Source organism: Schistocerca americana, chromosome 8, assembly GCF_021461395.2.
Source record: "Schistocerca americana isolate TAMUIC-IGC-003095 chromosome 8, iqSchAmer2.1, whole genome shotgun sequence".
NCBI lineage: Eukaryota > Metazoa > Arthropoda > Insecta > Orthoptera > Acrididae > Schistocerca > Schistocerca americana.
In genome coordinates this window covers 504,127,250-504,148,257 of record NC_060126.1, presented here as the reverse complement: position 1 = coordinate 504,148,257, position 21,008 = coordinate 504,127,250, and the positions used below count along the sequence as shown (strand labels likewise).

The 21,008-nt window shown below is 45.2% G+C and overlaps 1 protein-coding gene across 5 annotated transcripts in view; it reads left to right on the top strand.

Moving 5' to 3' along the window:
• The first annotated feature begins 1,337 nt into the window (after positions 1-1,337).
• LOC124545508 (GTPase-activating protein CdGAPr) overlaps positions 1,338-21,008 on the top strand; it is a 437,898-nt gene continuing 418,227 nt past the window's right edge. For all 5 annotated transcript variants that reach the window (XM_047124453.1, XM_047124455.1, XM_047124454.1 and 2 more), the window contains exon 1: positions 1,338-1,405. The gene's annotated coding sequence lies outside the window, so the exon portion shown is untranslated. The remainder of the gene's footprint in view (positions 1,406-21,008) is intronic.

Sequence of the window (21,008 nt, the reverse complement as noted above, 5' to 3'; positions counted from 1 at the left end):
GCATTGAGGTTGACGGACATCATTTTGGGCATTTAGTGCATTAATGTGGTATTTACAGGTAATCACGTTGTAACAGCATGCGTTCTCAGAAATGATGTGTTCACAAAGGTACACGTATCACATTGGAACCACCGAAATAAAATGTTTAAACGTACCTACGTTCTGTATTTTAATTTAAAAAATGTACCTGTTAGCAACTGTTCAGCTAAAATTGTGAGCCATTTGTTCAAATGGTTCAAATGGCTCTGAGCACTATGGGACTCAACTGCTATAGTTATCAGCCCCTAGAACTTAGAACTACTTAAACGTAACTAACCTAAGGACATCACACACATCCATGCCCGAGGCAGGATTCGAACCTGCGACCGTAGCAGTCGCACGGTTCCGGACTGCGCGCCTAGAACCGCGAGACCACCGCGGCCGGCGAGCCATATGTTTGTGACTATTACAGCGCCATCTATCACAAAGCGAAAAAAGTGGTCCAGCTAAAACATTGATATTTCTTTACGTACTACACGAATATGTAATAAAAATGGGGGTTCCTATTTAAAAAAAAAAAAAAAAAAAAAAACGCAGTTGATAACCGTTTTACCGATGGTAGCGCAATCTAGCGGGCCAAGGATAGTGCCATCTGGTTTCCGCCTTCAAGCTGGTCTGGTTCCCGCCTTCAAACTAGAGAAGTTTCGTTCTTTGTAGTTTTTTCGTTTGACGCTTAATTCGTGAGATATTTGGCCCTGACACGATCAATGAACCACATATATATACCAGCTCCCTCCACCCTGTTACACCCCAGGAACACAATTTTCTCTTAATACGACACTACTGCACTTAGATGTGGTATACACATTTAATACTTGTTTTTAACCCACCTCGTTTAAAGATAAACATTAATTTTATACCGTTAAAACAATATTTTTAATAATCTGCTGTTTTTCCATCTTCTGAATGCAGAAATTTATTATTCCTAGAGAAAAAATGAACAGGAACTTTTTTGCAGGAAATTTAATGTAGTTTCATTTTGCACAGGGAAACATTTTCAGTAGAAACCGCAGTTTTCGAATTATTCGAGTAAAACATAAAAAAGTGACCTGAAAACCCGACCTCAAAACCCAACGCCACCCCAAAATTTACATCCCAACGGTCAGGATTTTTGGTATCTTGTGCAGGACGCACACTCCTAGCACTGTGCAAAGAAATGCGACTGTACGCTTTTTTTTCCCCTCCTAATCGACCGACCTTGCCTTGGTGTTGGTTGAGTGGGCTGAGGGGTGGTAGCGTGTTGAGAGAACGGTTACACTGAGGTGTGTTGCGTGTTGCAGGCGCCGCCGCTGGCAGCATGCCTGTGGAGTCGTGCGGGCGGCGGGCGCGCGGCCTCGCCGACATCGCGCCGCAGTACGTCGCCAAGGTCAGTCGCCGACACTCGCACCGCTCTCTTCCTGATCGCCCTGCACCTGCACAAGGTGCACCACTCTGCTTTGTAATACAGGCAAACTGCACAAACACTTAGTCATCCCAACAAGCCCCCACGCTAACACCGTGCAACACCGACTCTTTAGCGTCGTTAATGCCCTCAGTTTGGCAAGGAAGTGCGTCCAGAAGTTCCTTCAGGTATGCTCGCTGATGAATAGCTTGTCATTCCTACGTACCTAACTGCTGTTCCAAATAGTCGACAGACTTACTATGGGATTAATCTCGCGTGATTTGCAGTGCTAGTAGAGATTCGATATGCATGCAGCCGTGTGAACACGGTTGTCGTCATCTTGGAAAAATCCGAATCCGCACAAAACTCATCGTGAAGATACAGAAGAAAAGACAACACGATTTCACCGAAAATATTGAAATGAACTCGCTTGTTCATGCTCAGTCCAATCTGAACGAATGGGTCCAAGTCGCTGTACGAAAACCGCCTTCAAAACGACTCCGATCCACCGGTCTGAACTACACCCTCTTCACACTGTGAATGAAAGGCGTCACTGCGCCGTCGGTGCACCCGATGACTTCTGTCATTTGCAAAGAGACAAAACCGCGACTTGTCGGGCCACAGTACAGTCATCTGGTCAGCTACTGGCCAGTTTGTGCTGTTTGACCTAAAGACGATTTATCTACCTCGTTGGGAAATGGCACTGTGTAAGTTCCCCAACTCCGAATACATACTGCATGGACTTCCTTTCTCAATGTTTGTTCAGATACTGCTTGAGATGGACTTGAATTCACTGTCAGTAGTAATTCCCATCGGGTTTCAAACCGTTTTTAATTAATAGATAGTGATGCTCATCTCCGGTCGCTGTCGCTGAAGATAGTTTTATGACGAGTGCTCTTACACTATGTTTTATGGCTGGCAGCGATATACCATTCCTTGTAGATAAGTTGGACAGTCGACGTTGCAACATCAGTAACTCGGGCAACTTCATTTACGTACAATGTGGTCATAACCAAGTTCAAACACGATGGCTCCTCTTGGTCATTCTGTCAGGTCTTCGCGTGGAACCGTCTTACTAATGGTTGATTCCATACAGTTGACCTGCACGTAGACACCACTTCACTGCCATGACCTGCGTCATCGGTGGAGGGCCAGAGGAGTATCTGGTTTCAGTCGTAGATCATTTACATCGTTCTCAAGTCACAATTATTCTCTTTTAGGGGACAGAATGTGTGGGGAGGATCGCTAATTGTGCGTCCAGTGAGATGATTGAGACTTCATTTCAAATCGTATTTGGAGAAATGAATTAACTTCTATTTGAGTTTCACCTGAGGTACCATGGTTCCTTGGCATATGGTCTTAGCTCTCAGCAGAGTGACAGCTTGATCTGATTGTTTTTCCCTAGTTTACCTAAAATCAGCTCTTCGCGGAATCAGAATATATGCTACATCCTGGGCCCCGAATCTTCTGGGCTGGCTTAAGGAGCAGAGCTTTCCCTCTGACGTGTTCTCCTAGTACCATGGTGTTGGGAAAAATGGAAATAATCGTATGGCGTCAGTGGCCGTGAGTTCCCAGGCAGGAAGTTCGGCCGCAAAGTACTATGCGGATGAAATGATGAGGACAGCACAACAGCCTCTCACTGAGGGGAGAAAATATCCCACCCCAGCCGGGAATCGAACTCGGGCCCCCGTGCGTGGCTTTCCAACGCGCTGACCGTTCAGCTATTGGATCGGACATGGTGTTGGAAGCCCTGCCACAGGACAGCGCTATCCATAGACGCGCTGCTAGCCAGAGAAAGTTGAAGTCCAGTAAGAATGGCAACATTCTGAGTCAAAACCGAATCATTCGGCACGTCAGGTCTTGACTGGCTGAAAGCCGTATTTAAGTAATTCCGGGAATTGTTTGGATCTCACGAAAGGTGGGAGTCCGGCGGTAGCTATGCCGACTGATGGTAAGAAGCCTTTTGCCCCTGTGAAGACGCTGTGTAACGCACCATTCCTATTCCCGCCCTGTCTGCTTTCCAGACCTGTTTGCTGTTGTGGACACCAAGTCCGGTTTCTAGTTTCCAGGGGGCGCGGACTGCTGTCCAGCCTGGACTTACTGGATTGTTATTTCCATAACCGAAGTAATGTGTGGCTGGCCCTGCTGTGTTCACTTAAGGGTGCGAAATTTTCACATTATGACAGATGGTTTCTATCTACCGTTGGAAATGAACTTTTGAAAAGTCCTCGCATGAAGCAGCATTTTGTTATTAGCAGGAGTAGGAAATAGCTGATAGAAATGCTTGCATTTTGCTTCTGGGGCTGATTGGTTGAAAAAGCAAAATGTTGAAACTAATTTCGTGGCGCTGTTCAGAGCTCGTTAAATCGCAAGATACAGGGGAGGAAGTTTTGTGGTATATGGGGTGAATGTCATGTTTCAAGGTGTTTCTGACGTCGGTGGCCAGTGATCCTTAATGATCAGTTAAGTTACTTTTCAAATATGGAAAGCGTGCAAGAATCCGAAATGTTTTCTACCTCGACCTATCCGCGTAATAGAGGCTTCTAACGACATCGTGAAACCAGCTGCTAGGTGCTCCTGGATAAAAATAAATAACTTGATGAAGATTGATTGGAGACAGTGAATTCCATTATTTCCTCGGAAATTTGTGTGTTTTTTGACCAGTGGACTTTGAACTGCACTACTGTTAGATTGTTGTTGACATTATTGGCTGAAGGTGGAAGTAGGCGGTATATGGTCAGCGGTGTAAATTTTCCAGTCGAGTGCTCGGATCTCGGTACCTTTCTTATAGGAAGTAGGTTACAACAGGTAATAGCTTAGTGGTATACGATGAAGAAACAGAGAAACTGCTACACCTGCCTAATATCGCGTGGGGGCCCCGCGGGCACGCAGAAGTACCGCAACACGACGTGGCATGGACTCGATTCATTTCTGAAGTAGTGTTTGATGGAATTGACACCATGAATACTGCAGGGATGTCCATAAATCCGTAAGAGGACGAGGGGGTGGAGATCTCATTGCAAGGCATCCCACACATACTCAGTAATGTTCATCTTTGGGGAGTTTGGTGGCCAGCGGAAGTGTTTGAACTCAGAAGAGTGACCCTGGAACCACTCTGTAGCACTTCTGGCCATGTGGGTTGTCGCATTGTCCTGCTGGAATTACCCAAGTCCGTCGGAATCCTCAATGGACATGACTGGATGCAGGTAATAAAACAGAATGCCTACGTACGTGTCACCTGTCAGAGTCTTATCTAGGCGAATCAAAGGGTCCCATATCACTCCAAGTGCAAACGCCCCACACCATTACAGAGCCTCCACCAGCTTGAACAGTCCCCTACTGCCATGCAGGGTCCATGGAGTCATGAGGTTGTCTCCATAGTCGTACAGTTCCATCCGCTCGATGCAATTTGAAACGACACTCGTCCGACCGGGCAACATGTTTCGAGTCATCAACAGCCCAATGTGGGCGTTGACGGGCCCAGGCGAGACGTAAAGCTTTGTGTCGTGCAGTCATCAAGGGTACACGAGTGGGACTTCCGCTCCGAAAGCCCGTATCGATGACGTTTCGTTGAATGGTTCGCACGCTTGCTCTAGTTGATGGACCGCGCACTGAAATCTGCAGCAGTTTGCGGAAGGGTTGCACTTCTGTAACGTTGGACGATTCTTTTCAGTCGTTGTTGGTCCAGCTCTTGCAGGATCTTTTTCCGGCCGCAGTGATGTCGGAGATTTAATGTTTTACCGGATTCGTGATATTCACGGTACATTTGTGAAATGGCCGTACGGGAAAATCCCCACTTCATCGCTACCTCGGAGGTGCAGTGTCCCATTGCTCATTCGTCGACTATAACACCACTTTCGAACACAGTTAAATCTTTATAACATGCCATTGTAGCAACAGTAATCGATCTAACAACTGCGCCAGACACTTGTTGTCCTATGTACGCGTTGCCGACCGCAGCGCCGTATTCTGCGTGTTTACATATTTCTGTGTTTGAATACGCATGCCTATACCACTTTCTTTGAGGCTTCAGTATAGAAGTAGTGACACCGTCTTATCGCAGATCAGGCCGAGGCTGGCGACCCTTGTTTAACCTGGTTGTAGTGGCGTGTTGTTGTTGAGAACTAATCAGTGACCCCCAACGAAGCTGTCCTTGTAGTCGGAGGAGCAGTACGTTTGTGTCGCGCGAAGATTGCGTGGATTGTGGTCGCGACCGCGACCTACCGAGGAGGGACGAAGGGCACTTTCCAGCTGGACTTGTATTAGAGAGGACGGCAGTTCGAATACTCGTGCAGCCATCCACATTTGATTTCTCTGTCGTTGCCGTGAATCATTGAAGCCAAATGTCGGCATGGTCTCCGTGAAAACGCACCTTGTCCTTCACCTGTCAGAGATGATGATCTCTCTCTCTCTCTCTCTCTCTCTCTCTCTCTCTCTCTCTCTCTCTAACGATCTCGTCGTCGACGGGACATTACACTCTAAACTACCCACTCCCTCTCACTCTGCAATACAGGCGATGTTTAAAACTGTTCCATGTTTCAGGAATCAGTAGTTAGTGATCCACAGTGAATGACAAAAATTAACCTACTAGTACAAACAGCTTAACGAGAATTCCGAAGTTCGTTCCGGTTGCTAGCGTAGAATTGTGATCAGTCGGTCTTTTCGAGTGTTGCTTAAAAGGTAATAATCAGCATTTGTTTCCGTGGAAAATTTGAAATGAGTAAGATCTGACATCAGGTGAAGCACATAAGCGAGCTGATGTATTTATAAAACTTTTAAATTCTTTAATGTAATCTTTTAACTATCTTGATCGTAATAATACATTACTTTACAATTGATTACCAGTTTCCGATGCTAAACAATCGTCTTCAGATCTGTAAAAGTGACAAAAAGCAGAAAACTGCCTTAAGATTAAAATGACTCTTTTAATCTTCAAGAACATACTTTAATTCAGAGTAATGAACGGAAAGTAGCTAGCCCAAGTATGGAAACAGTCTATCTTGCGTGAGTGGTCTATTTTCGCTGCTTACCGCTCAGGACTTTGAAGTAATGTATGTTCTTGAAGTTGTAAAATTCATTTTAACCTAAAGGCAGTTTTGGGTTTCTTCTTTCTTTTACAGATCTGAAGGTGGTTGTTTAGCAACCGAAACTAATAATTGTAAAATAATGTACATTATCAACCAACACATTTAAAATATTTAAGTTTTATAAATTTGAAGCGTTCTCTCGATCTTCTTAGCTCTGAACTTCTATCTTGCTTTGTTAAAAAATGTGTGTGAAATCTTATGGGACTTGACTGCTAAGGTCATCAGTCCCTAAGCTTGCAAACTAAATTATCCTGAGGACAAACACACACACACACACACACACACACACACACACACACACACACACACACAGAGAGAGAGAGAGCCGCACAGTCCATGACTGCAGCACCTGAGACCGCTCGGCTAATCGCGCGCGGCTATCTTGTTTTGTCTGTGTGGCGGCTTTCGCGAAAGCTGCAAGGAACTCGTCAGCAGAAGTGTGTTGATTGTAAGCGGTGCACGTTTCTCAGCCCAGTGGTCAAATGTTCGACTATTTTTGAGTACAGCTGGTTGCCTATAGGGTATTTATCATCGCTGTTTGAACAGCCACTATTTTAGCCCTGCGCCTCGAGTCAGAGGGAAGCTAGCATTCTTATTAAGACTGATTCAAACGTGTAGCAGTGTCGATAGTTTGCAAATAAACTGTTGTTCTTGTCTAGTGTTGCAATACGTAGCATAACTGGTGTTGTGTCGTTCGTACTCTTCATCCAGTAATCATCATCTGGTTGACACCTGCAGGACACTTAACCTCCATATCGTCATTCCCTGCAGCTAGTCTCCAGACGTGAGATCATAAACATCAGGGCCTGAGACAGAGTGCTCAAGGTCTTTAAAGACCGTTGCAGCTAAACAGTCGTATTACGGCTTTCTGTGAAGTAGCACATTTGTTAATGTACGACACTTTTTAAGTACACTAAATAAAACTGTAATAGTATGTTTTTTTTGCACACGCGAGCCTTTTTCGGAATCATACCGACTCAACTAAATTATAACATGTTCACTTTCCTATTCCGCGTATTATACATCTCGAGTTCTTCCTTTAAAATCGACATATAATAAGAGAAAAATTTAGAGCTCAGTTCTCCCATGGAGTATTCCATAAAGTTTTTGTTGGAAATCTGCTTGCTACCCTTACTTGTCGTGATGCTAACCGTACAAGTAGCTGGAGCTCTGTTTCCATTGACACAGAAGCGAAGTAGGTGTGACTTATCCACCTAGATTTGTACACTACAGATTCGTTCTATTAAACTTTTTCAATCTATCTTGAGACCCTCAGCTCCAAGGAAATCAGTTAAAATTTTGTAATTGATTTGCAGTTGCTGAGCATTCACGCATATACTTTGCCGTCATTGTGCCAACAGAGAAGGGCGAATTGCCATGGCCGCCGCTTTCTGGGGAGTGTTAGCTCGCAGTAACAGGACCGTGGGCGTTCTCTGTTATTACAGAGGACACATCAACAGACGTGGGTTGAAAACAATGAAGAGAAAATCACGGAGCTTACTGCTGTAATCGATTTCTGGGAAAGGCCCTATTGTTCTGAATGAACGCCGTTATACCATTGAGGTGCGACGGTGAACGCATAATCATTCGACCGACTCTCTTCCACGTTGTTACTCAGCTGCTGTTTCTAATTTCACGGGAAAAAACCCAAAGTGTACTGTTGGCAAATAAACGCTGAGAATAAGGATATTTATTGAAATACCTCAACAATGAAAAGATATCGGTTCGAGGTTTGTCATGGTGAATTGCGTAGATGCTGTCTTGGAAACCAATTGTAGCGAGTAAATAAAATCCAAAGCGAAGTGGCAACAGAGAGTTACTATTCAGTGGTGAGTAGCATGTTGTCCAAACTCCATCATTTATCTCGCAAAATAACGCTAAGTTCTTAAAGCTATACGAGCAAATTCCGGCAGGTTCCTAGCAGATTAACAATGGAAGCTTTATCTTTCGCGGTCAAGTGCTCTACTGACTGAGCCATTCAAGCATGACTCACAGCCGGACGGTGTTGCCGAGCGGGTCTAGGCGCTTCAGTCTGGAACCGCGCGACCGCTACGGTCGCAGGTTCGAATCCTGCCTCGGGTATGGACGTGTGTGATGTCCTTAGGTTAGTCAGGTTTAAGTAGTTCTAAGTTCTAGGGGACTGATGACCTCAGAAGTTAAGTCGCATAGTGCTCAGAGCCATTTGACCCATGACTCACAGCTTTACTTAGCCAATATCTCTTCTCCCACCGTCCAAACTTCACAGAACTTCTGCTGCGTACCTTACGAGACTACCAGTCCGGGAAGAACGGATCTGCGGATAAACAGCTTAACCACATCCTCGGCGATTGTTTCCTGAATGAATTTACAGTCTACAGCAGAATGCGCGCTGATTTGAAAATTAAAGTATTTCTTCACAGTATCCTTTCTTCGACGAGAGCTAAAACAGTTTTATTGTACTAATTTGTGCACTTACAGACGCTACGAGCGTTGTGTGTGCACTTTTTCTGGCTACTGTGTGCGCCAGAGTCGCTATGCAGGGGAAGTTTGTCCAGCCTGGAGCTGATGGGGTGGACTGTCCCTAATCGTCCTAAATGGGTGTGGTGGGAGAGGGCGACCTAAAAGATTGGCTCTTGGGCGAGTGATTTTTCCCAGCGTGGAGGCTGTCTTCAAGCACGTACTGAGGAATGAACGTCTGACAAGTCCTGACAACGGGTGATATTTTGCAGCAGAGTGTTTAGCGCGAGCTGCACGCGGTCACTGAGTCTGGTTGACCGAAAGGCCTGAATGTCAGATCACTTCCTCGAGCGCTGTGGAACTCGCGAAGTCGAGGGGTCGACCGGCAGCCCTCGTCAGGTGGACAAGTTGTGTGCCGTCTGGGGGCTGAAGTGATGATTGGGGTTGCGTGGTCTACAGAGTTATTTCTTGCAGTACGAAAAATTGAGAGATTTCGGGCTGAGCCATTCACTCAGCGAGTGTTGACATTCAGCAAGTGTGTAGACACTCCGTACGTAGATATCTCAAAATACGTTGGGTAGCTGAATACTTATCTAGGCGGCGTTGTTTGGTGAACAAGACGGACTTGACGAGATTTTCATTGAAGCAAGTATATTGCATTCGTTTCTGTGAACATTTGAGTGGGTTGTTTTTTTTTTTGTATTCTTTTCTGTACAGATTTTGAAATGTATTCCCGCCTTATTGTTGTTAAGATTATCGGCGGAGGTTGCTGTGAGCCTGTGGGAGACGATGTGCAACACATCAGGGGATCAATCCAGTTCCGCCAATAAACGTTCCCAGTTACATCTGTGCAGCAGTGTGTCGCATAATTTATCTCGAGCGCCCGCATATCGACAAGAATCGGTGGGTTCTGCATGCAACGTCGCCTGATGCCACGGGAGCGCCAACTGACGAAGGAAATGTTTCAGGCTACTCAAAAAACTAAAAACTGCTTGGCATATTTGACTCCTATTCGTTCCATTCATGTAGGATAGAAAACTTAATGTCTCCAAGTAATAAGATATCATCGTAAAACTGAAATAAAAATTATTCGACCACTGCCTGTTTGGGCCTCGTCTGCACTGAAACTAACAAAGCGGCCAGTGTGTACTGGCGCTCCTTTCATTAAATTCACCTTCCCCGCTGCTGTCATTCCCTGTTGCAGACCATCTACAAATTGATTAGTTGTAATGTGAGCTGTAACAACAGCTTTTATTATAAAGTATAATACGTCATATTATGAACTTATACATATGTTGCTATAGCATAGCTCATAGCAACATACGAAAAGTAGTCTACTTCCCATACTTTCATACGCTTATGTCGTATGGTATTATTTTTTGGGGTAATTCTTCTGATTCAAAAAGGGTATTTTTGGCTCAAAAACGGGCTATTCGAGCTATATGTGGTGTAAGTTCGAGAACCTCTTGTCGAGGGGTTTATGGGCGCTCAACATCGAGGTCATCAGCGCCCTCTTGTCGACCCTTATTCAATAGTCTGTGAATTCTGACATTGCCCTCACAGTATATATTTTCTTTAATGTCGTTTGTTGTTAGCAATATTAGCCTATTCCCAAGAGTTTGCAGCTTTCACTCAGTTAATACTAGGCAGAAATCAAATCTGCATGTGGAATGCACTTCCTTGACTCTTGTGCAGAAAGGAGTACAGTATTTTGCTGCATCCATTTTCAATAAGCTACCACAAGAACTCAAAAATCTTAGCAGTAGCCCAAACTCTTTTAAGTCTAAACTGAAGAGTTTCCTCGTGGCTCACTCCTTCTATTCTGTCGAGGAGCTCCTGGAAGAGCTAAAAAATTAAGCAAATTCCAGTGTTACATTGTTGATTTTCTTTATTTAAACTCACGACTTGTCACCTGAATATGTTTTTTTTATATTTCATTTTATCTGTTTCTACTATCGTGTTATAATTTCATGTATTGACTCGTTCCATGACCATGGAGACTTCTCCTTAATTTGGTCCCACGGAACAATAAATAAATAAATAAATGGATACTACAAAATTTCGCGGCACAAATCGTTGTTCAGCGTCACGTCGTGACCCACCGGCTGTGAAACGCTAATCAGCATTGTGCTTAGTGGGGAAAGGTGGATACCAAACATTAGAACATAAAGCTGGAGAGAATGGGGACACGGTAGTACCTTTATGGGTTAAGCATTGAAGCACTTGCGGAAATACTACGTTGATAATTTTTTGGCTAGGACCCTCTACGTACAAGTACGTAAAACCGATTTTATTGTATCATGTGTTGTGTTTATTTTTTTTAATGTATCATCAGTGGCCTGAAATACACTACCCGACAATAAAGATTAAGTACGCAGAAGTCACGGTCAGATGCCAATGTAACTTCGTACACGTACATAGCATTGGCAGGAACTGAGGGGAAGTTTCATTGATGTATGTCTGTTATTGTTTATTGCTGTATTGGGTAGAGCGTTGTATCACACAGTTTGCGAATTTCGGGATAGCGTTAGGAGCTTCAGACACACACCAAATGATGCAGGAAGCCTACGGTGACGAGTGCTCAAGCCGTACTCTGTGCTACGAATGGTTAACACGGTTTAAAAATAGCCGCACGGAAGTTAAAAATGACCGTCGTTCAGAACGCCATTCGGCGTCTACCGACGACACTCGTGTCAGAAACTTCAACGGAATTGTGCATGCAAATCGAAGACTGACTATCCGAGAGATTGCAGGAAAATTTAACATTTCAGTCGGATCATATCATGAAATCCTGGCACATTTTGGAACGCATCGTTTTGCCGCCAAGTTCTTCCCACGGCTCGTGAGTCAAGACCGGAAAGACCTTAGCCCCGCTATCTGTGAAGAGCTTTTGCATTGCGCAAATGAGAACGACATGTTCCTTAAAAGAATCATAATTGGTTCGATCTTCACAATGGGTTGGGGAAAGGTTCTCCAAGACTCAAAAAAAAAAAAGATCGTCAGGTCAGGTCAAATGTCAAAGCCATGCTGATAGTTTTCTTTGACTTTAAACGATTAGTTCATCATGAAATCGTGCCACAGGGACAAGCAGTTAATGGATGTTGCTATCGGGACGTGTTGCGACGCCTGCGAGGAAATGCGAGAAGGAAACGGCGTGAAATGTGGCGAGACAGCTCGTGGGCCTTGCATCACGACGACGAATCCGCACGTCCATTCCTGTTAGTGCGTGACTATTGCAGAAATCACTTTCCTGCCTCATCCTCTGTAGAATGCTGTTCAAATTCACAAACATGTCATATACTCGTGGTTCGCGAATGGGTGTTAGTAACTTGCTACACAGTTTGCTTTGCGAGGCACTACCGATTTATTTGAAGCTGCCTCATAAAAGCACTACATCTCTTTCCCTGTTGGACTTGGCCACTGTTTCGTGACTGGTATATATTCCGCAATTCTTAATTTCTCGTCAATCTCCTTTTAAGTTTGGTTTGTTCATTTTGCTTCTCCCACCGTTCTGATAAATGAGCTGCCGTGAAATTACGTACGTAAACATATACTTGACTAGTCACGTTGGATTGATTGCGCGCAACCCGTTGTCAGTTTTGTGTGTGTGTGTGTGTGTGTGTGTGTGTGTGTGTGAACGAAATCTTACGGGAGGTAACTGCTAAGGTGGTCAGTCCCTAAGCTTATACACTACTTAACCTAAATTATGCTGAGGACAACACGCACACACAGCCATGCCCGAGGGAGGACTCGAACCTCCGCTGGGACCAGCCGCGTTGTCAGTTGCAGCAGGCTGAGCGGGTCCCGTGAAGCTTGCCAGGTTAGCAGAAACGCAAGCTGGCGTGCTTTGACCACTGTGCTTCACTACGCGTGTACTCTCGTGTCTCGGGCGCGGCAAGGTGAGCCACTTTAATGTTCGCGACGGAGGTAGGAGCAGGCAGGCTGGAAGAAGAATTTGTACGCCTGTGGCAGGGGAGTTGAAGTTCTCACCGTGCCCTCGACATACTGGAAGCAGGATCTCTCACGCGGAGGTTCGCCGCGCCCGTCGCAACGCCCGCGTCGGAATTTCGGCGCCGTGAGTGTGCCGCGGCGCCTCGAGGCTGTCTCCGGAGACGGGATGGGCGGCCGCGTCGGAAATACCGCGACGGGCCGCCGCGCGCCATCGACCTGCGAGCTGGCGGAAACAGGTCGCTGGCAGCCCACGCTGCCGGCAGCCCACGCGCGCCGCGCCGGGCCCGCGGTTCGGACAGCCCGGCCCGGTGGATCGTTGATTCCGGCCCACTGCCTTCTGTCTTCGATCTGACGTCACCTCCCACTGTCTATCACTGAGACAGAAACATCGAAGCAGGCATCCTGAAAACGGTTCGTTCTAGCTATCTCTTTCGAAAAACAAAGTGACATGTATCTCGACGTAGCAGTGTCGGTCCCATCAGTACTTCCTAATTTGAAAGTGATTCTTGACGGTCTGCAAGATACGCGGCCGCAGTTACCGTAGCATCTTTATTGCACTCCAAACGTTTTCGAACCACATATGCCCTTGAGAGAGATTGTAACAAGAATATTAACCGAGGTGAAACAAGGGTAATGGAATGTCGTGGAGTCAAATCAGCCGATGCCGAGAGCATTAGATTACGAAATGAGCCAGTGAAAGTAAGTGAAGACTAGCTGTTCGGGCAGGAAAGTAACTGATAGTGCCCGAAGTACCGGGTGACCAAAAAGTCAGTATAAATTTGAAAACTGAATAAATCATGGAATAATGTAGATAGAGAGGTACAAATTGACACACATGCTTGGAATGACGTGGGGTTTTATTAGAACCAAAAAAATACAAAACTTCAAAAAAGTCCGACAGATGGCGCTTCATCTGATCAGAATAGCAATAATTAGCATAACAAAGTAAGACAAAGCAAATATGATGTCCTTTACAGGAAGTGCTCAATATGTCCACCATCATTCCTCAACCATAGCTGCAGTCGAGGAATAACGTCGTGAACAGCACTGTAAAGCATGCCCGGAGTTATGGTGAGGCATTGGCGTCGGATGTTGTTTTTCAGCATCCCTAGAGATGTCGGTCGATCACGATACACTTGCGACTTCAGGTAACCCCAAAGCCAATAATCGCACGGACTGAGGTCTGGCGACCTGGGAGGCCAAGCGTGACGAAAGAGGCGACAGAGCACACGATCATCACCAAACGACGCGCGCAAGAGATCTTTCACGCGTCTAGCAATATGGGGAGGAGCGCCATCCTGCATAAACATCGTACGTTCCAGCAGGTGTTTATCAGCCAGGCTGGGGATGATGCGATTCTGTAACATATCGGCGTACCAATTACCCGTCACGGTAGCAGTTACAAAACCAGAATCACGCATTTCCCCGAAGAAAAAACACCCGATAACGGTAGATGTGGTAAATCCAACCCACACCGTGCCTTTCTCGTCGTACAATGGAGTTTCCATGACAGTTTCGGTAGCCCAAATTCTGCAGTTGTGGGCGTTGACAGACCCTCGGAGCGTGAAATGAGCTTCGTCGGTCCACAACACGTTACTCAACCAATCGTCATCTTCCACCATCTTTTGAAACGCCCACACCGCAAATGCCCTCCGCTTGACTAAATCGCCAGGTAACAGTTCATGATGCCGGTGGATTTTGTACGTGTGGCATCGGAGGGTACGCCTAAGTGCCAACCAAACAGTAGTGTATGGAATGCCGGTGCGACGTGCGACTGCACGAGCGCTGACTTCCCCGTGCATAGACGAACCCGCTACAGTCTCCATTTCTTCCTGAACTGTCTCAGCAGCATTACGCCTTGTGTTCGGTCGGCCACTACGGGGTCTATCGTCGAAACAACCCGTGGCTTCGAACTTCGAAATCATTCTCGTCACAGCTGCATTTGTCAACGGACCTTTACCCGTTCGAATCCCCTTCCTATGGCGATAGGATCGTAACGTTGAACTAGCACAGTCCCCATTCTGATAATAAAGCTTCACTAAAAGCGCCTTTTCAGGTTACGTCAACATACTGCGACTGCTGGCGCATCTGATTCTCTCTCTCGTTACAGCTCCTTTTATACACGATTGTCATGTGCGGTCACTGACGTTTTGCTGTCCAGCGCCATCTGTCGGACATTTTGTGAATTTTTTTTGTTCTAATAAAACCCCATGTAATTCCAAGCATGTGTGCCAATATTTACCTCTCTATCTACATTATTCCGTGGTTTATTAAGTTTTCAAATTTATACTGACTTTTTGATCACCCGGTAGAAAGGTCATAAAACGCAGACTGGCAATAGCAAGAAAAGCGTTTCTGAGACAGAGGAAATTGCTAACATCGAACACACAGTGTCTAGAAGTCTTCCCTGTAAGTATTTTATATGGACTGTAGTATTTATGGAAGTGAAACTTGGACGGTAAATAGTTCAGACGAGAAGAGAGTAGCAGTTTCTGAAATCTGTTAACACAGAATAATGTTCAAGGTTAGACGCGTAGATCGAATAACTAATGAAAATGTACTGAATTTTTTGTACACACGTGTTTTTCTTATTTACCAAGGTGCGTAATAAACAACCATACAACAAAGTGAAAGTTGACAAAACCTGAACGAGCTGGGCCGGCAACAGCGAGCAAACTTCATGCTTGAAGAATACAGTCAGGTGACAAAAGTCGTGGATACCTCCTAATATCGTGTCGGCCCATGTCTTGCCCGGCGGATTGCAGCAACGGAACGTGTCATGGACTCAACAAGTCGCTGGAAGTCCCCTGCAGAAATATAGAGTCGTGCTGACTCTACAGCCGTCCATAATTCCGAAAGTGTTGCCGGTGCGGGATTTTGTGCACGAACTGCCCTATCAGTTATGTCGCATACATATTCGACGGGCTTCATGTCGGGCCATCTGGGTAGCCAGATCATTCACTCGACATGTCTTGAATGTTCTTCATATAAATCATGAACAGTTGTGGCCCGAATGAATGGCTGTAAAAGGCCTCCAAGTAGCCGAACACCCAGAGGACACAGTTCATTCCACGTAAAACAGCCCACACCATTATAGAGCCATCACGAGATTGCACAGTGATATGTTGACGTCTTGGATCGAAGGCTTCGTGGGGTCTTCGCCACTCGAACCGGACCATCAGCTCATACCAACTGAAATCGGAATTCATCTGATCAGGCAACGGTTTTCGAGTCGACTAGGAACCAGCTGATACGGTCACGAGCCCAGCAGAGGCGCTGCAGGCAGTGTTGTGCTGTTGACAAAGGCACTCGTGTCGGTCGTGTGCCGCCGTATTCCGTTAACGCTAAATATCGCCGCACCGTCCTAACGGATACTCTGTCGTGCGTCCCACGTTGGTTTCACGCAATGTTACTTGTCTGTCAGCAGTGACAAATCTACGCGAGCACTGCTCCTCTCTGTCGTTAAGTGAAGGCCTTCGGCCACTGCTTGTCCGTGGTGAGAGGTAATGCCCGAAATTTGATATTCTCGCCACTCTCCTGACACTGTGGATCTTGGAATTTTAAATTCCCTAACGATTTACGAAATGAAATGAAATGTCCCACGAGTCCAGCCCCAACTACCATTCCGCGTTCCAAGTCTGTTTATTCCCTTCGTGCAGCCATAATCAAGTTGGAAACCTTTTCGTATAAATCACCTGAGTTCAAATAACTGCTCCGCCAATCCACTGCCCTTTCAAACCTTGCGTACGCGATACATCCGCCATATATATACAGGGTGTTACAAAAAGGTACGGGCAGACTTTCAGGAACATTCCTCACACACATGTGGACATGCGTCCGGAAACGCTTCATTTCAATGTTAGAGCTCATTTTAGTTTCGTTCTTCCACCTACGCTCAATGGAGCACGTTATCATGATTTCATACGGGATACTCTACCTGTGCTGCTAGAACATGTGCCTTTACAAGTACGACACAACATGTGGTTCATGCACGATGGAGCTCCTGCACATTTCAGTCCAAGTGTTCGTACGCTTCTCAACAACAGATTCGGTGACCGATGGATCGGTAGAGGCGGACCATTTCCATGGCCTCCACGCTCTCCTGACCTCAACCCTCTTGACTTTCATTTATGGGGGCATTTGAAAGCTCTTGTCTACGCAACCCCGGTACCAAATGTAGAGACTCTTCGTGCTCGTATTGTGGACGGCTGTGATACAATACGCCATTCTCCAGGGCTGCATCAGCGCATCAGGGATTCCATGCGACGGAGGGTGGATGCATGTATCCTCGCTAACGGAGGACATTTTGAACATTTCCTGTAACAAAGTGTTTGAAGTCATGCTGGTACGTTCTGTTGCTGTGTGTTTCCATTCCATGATTAATGTGATTTGAAGAGAAGTAATAAAATGAGCTCTAACATGGAAAGTAAGCGTTTCCGGACACATGTCCACATAACATATTTTCTTTATTTGTGTGTGAAGAATGTTTCCTGAAAGTTTGGCCGTACCTTTTTGTAACACCCTGTATGTGTATATCGCTATCCCATGACTTGTCATCTCATTGTAATACCAGAACGTCCGCATGTCAAAATGGTTCAAATGGCTCTGAGCACTATGGGACTTAACTTCTGAGGTCAGCAGTCCCCTAGAACTTAAAACTACTTAAACCTAACCTAACCTAAGGACGTCACACACATCCATGCCCGAGGCAGGATTCGAACCTGCGACCGTAGCGGTCGCGCGGTTCCAGATTGAAGCGCCTAGAACCGCTCGGCCACACCGACCGGCTCCGCATGTCCTCACGAAATTGTTATCAGCACAGCAATTAATAACCCGTATAGCAAACCGTCGTCCAACACAGTGTAGAATGAGGTGGTGGGGAATATCCACTCACTGTGCAGCGGCAACTCCTCACCGTTATGCCATAGCTCTTTCAGTAGTGTTTATGCAATGACTCATCCACAGCATGGCTGTTGGTTATGTTTAGTGAGACTGAAAAGCCTTGCACCACAGTATTGAACTATAGCAGGTATAATCGTATGTTGAAAGCTTAGGACAGTAAGTCAGGTATTAAAGATAAATAGTTTGTCTCGAGGCAGTGTAACTCGCGGCGCGTAAATTACCCAGACTATATTCATCCAGTTTTTGATAATGTGGGCACTTAATAACTTCCAACAAACTTTCACAGCCATCTGAAATTATGTTTCAGGTTTTGTACATGGGAGTTCGATTCTTCACAGAACAGGGTGCGTAGGGAAGACAGATGACGTGCCTACTGGTATTTACATACAAAATTAATTCTGTGTAGTGACTGACATTCTTGCCTCTTTTCCTTGAAGGATACTTTCCCGACTTACGGCATAACGACTGATCTCGAAACACCACTGTGTACGCGTGTAGAGCGGCACAGAGGTTATATTCGAGCCACTGGTTACGTCTCGTACACTTGGAAGAGGGCCAGCTGCAAAGAGAGCGACGCTCCGCTGCTGTTCCGTCCCGTTTTTTGTCGTGCGCTGGGTCGCTGACGTCACGTCGGCTGCATAGGAAACCCGAGTGCGACTGGTAAACAGCTCGGACCGGGGGAGTGCGGCACGGCGCGAGTCAGACTCACAGGCCAACAGTCCAGCACCAGCTGGGCGCTGGGGTTCCGGCGCTAGCGGACGCCAGAAAACATTCTGCTTATTTCATATGACAATATCGTCTACATGAATAAAGACACAAAGCTGGTAAAAAATTTTACCTTACACATAGGAGTACAAACTTTTTATTTTCAAAAGAATCATCGACTTTTACAGGAACGTCCATCTTTCATGCACGCACCTACAGGTTTGGGGTATTTTTTACAATCACGTTTAAGATCAACTATTACATTTATTTTTCTCGAGTGTTTATTGTGCGTTCCGCGGGAGACACGGCAAACATTCTGATAGCAGTCAAACTTGGGCCATACACAAGCGACCAGATCTGAAGTTGCTGCAGACACCCAAGTTGTCGGAAGGGAAGTCATAAACGGAATCTTTCATAAGCCCTAACAAAAATAGTAATAACTTACTGTGTGGTCCATACGCCTCTTATGGCCGGAGGCGGACTGCTGTACCCTTGACGAAACTCAAACCACACAGCTCTGACTGAATTCCACCTATTGAAATGGAGAATGTAAAATGCCAATGTTCCTTTATTGCAGATTACATAATGAACGTGCGAGCAAGTGAGGTAGCTGCGCAGAGATACTTCTAGCTTGAATTGTAAAACTACAGTAGGCTACTGTAGACTATCACGAATGAATGTAGACTGCAATAGTTCTAGTAGCCTTGGTTATGCATTACCTGTACGTTAGGTGTGTTGCATACCTATCGGGCGTTACCTTATAACGATCTCTCTCTGTATGTATGCGATTCCCTTTAAAACCGGAAGTCATGAACCATGTAAAAACTAAGTGAGGACATATATAGGGTGATCTACGGAACATTTTTGTTCTACATAGTTATCTTCCTGTCTGTTACTTAAAAGTAAATAGTATTTACAGAAAAATTGAAATTGTCATTGTTTAATTCACGTTTTATTCGAAAATCGGTGACCTGTAACGTGAAACAGGAAGATGTAGTAAAAATGAAGAAGACACAGATTCAATATATAGAAAACGCTATTCCTCAATAAAATGGTAAAATAAAAGAATACGAAACAAAAACATGTCAACTATTGGTTGAATACTTCAAAATGTTCAAATGTGTGTGAAATCTTATGGGACTTAACTGCTAAGGTCATCAGTCCCTAAGCTTACACACTACTTAATGTGAATTAACCTAAGGACAAACACACACACACACACACACACACACACACACACACACACACACACACGCCCGAGGGAGGACTCGAACCTCCGCCAGGACCAGCCGCACTGTCCATGAGTGCAGCGCCTGAGACCGTTCGGCTTCAATACTTCGTCAAAGGTACATAAAACATGTTGTTAGTCATAAACAACTTTCGCATTAATCAATAACAGGAAACTCTTTGATCATGGTTAAGAACGTTCTATTGAGTACAAAATAACAGCAATTTATTATATATATAGTTTTTATGTTTGTGCGTGTAAATTGTACTTGAATCAAAAGTAATTGCTGTGGTTACATTAAAGCGCAGAAATTACGCGATCAACTAATTTTTATCACTCTTAAAATGCAATGTATGTTCTATGACGATATAAAATACGCAGTGGGCTAACGCTGAAGGATGTGCGGTTCTAATGATGTGCAAAACAAACAAACTTAAAAGAGAAGTCGTCGGCTCCTAGTTCGTCTCTTACAGTCATTTATGTTTCTCTGCCTACCAATACTACCGGTAATCCTAACATTCGTTGCGTCCTTTTTGTAGTGAACCAAAACTAACGAAACGTACTTTTGGCAGAGCGCAACTACTTCTAGCGGAAACTTACAGCTGGAGCCAAGATACGTACTCAAAGTTTCCATCTTTACACGTGTAAATAAAATCAACTTCGTTAAATGCATCAACCGATCTGGAACACCCTGTACCTCGCTGTCGTACGTTCAACGCTGTTAAATAAAACCCACTCTCAGCGACAGGCGCTACTTGGGTATTAAGTTGTTGGTCTAACCGAGGCGTGGGCAGCCGTTGGTGACCCGCGGACCAGATTCACATACTTAAAGCTTGCGCTTGCGGGCCAAAGTTATGGCACAACGCAGCTGCAAGAAATTACGCGGTAAAACATACGGCTTTTATAATACATTGATTTTATGTGCATCCCATCTTCAGATCTCTGCATTTAGTTACGCTGCGTGAACATTAAATGTTCACTTTCGGCGTTTTACAACTGCTATGTTAAGACTTCCGTTGCAAAATTCTGCAACGCCATTAGTAAATAATCAGTGTTCACGACAAGTAAGTAAATGTATACAACTAAAGATCGGATGCCAGGCATCCTGAAATGATACCATGGACGAAAGGTCGCTTATAAACTGCTCGCTGTTAATTCATTATAAATTACCATCAGTTTCAACAGTTGCCGTGTTGTGGTAGATCCACGACGGACAAGCATTGTTTAGTAATGTTAATGCGAGAAAGAATAGAAAAAAATACTGCAATGAAATAGGCGA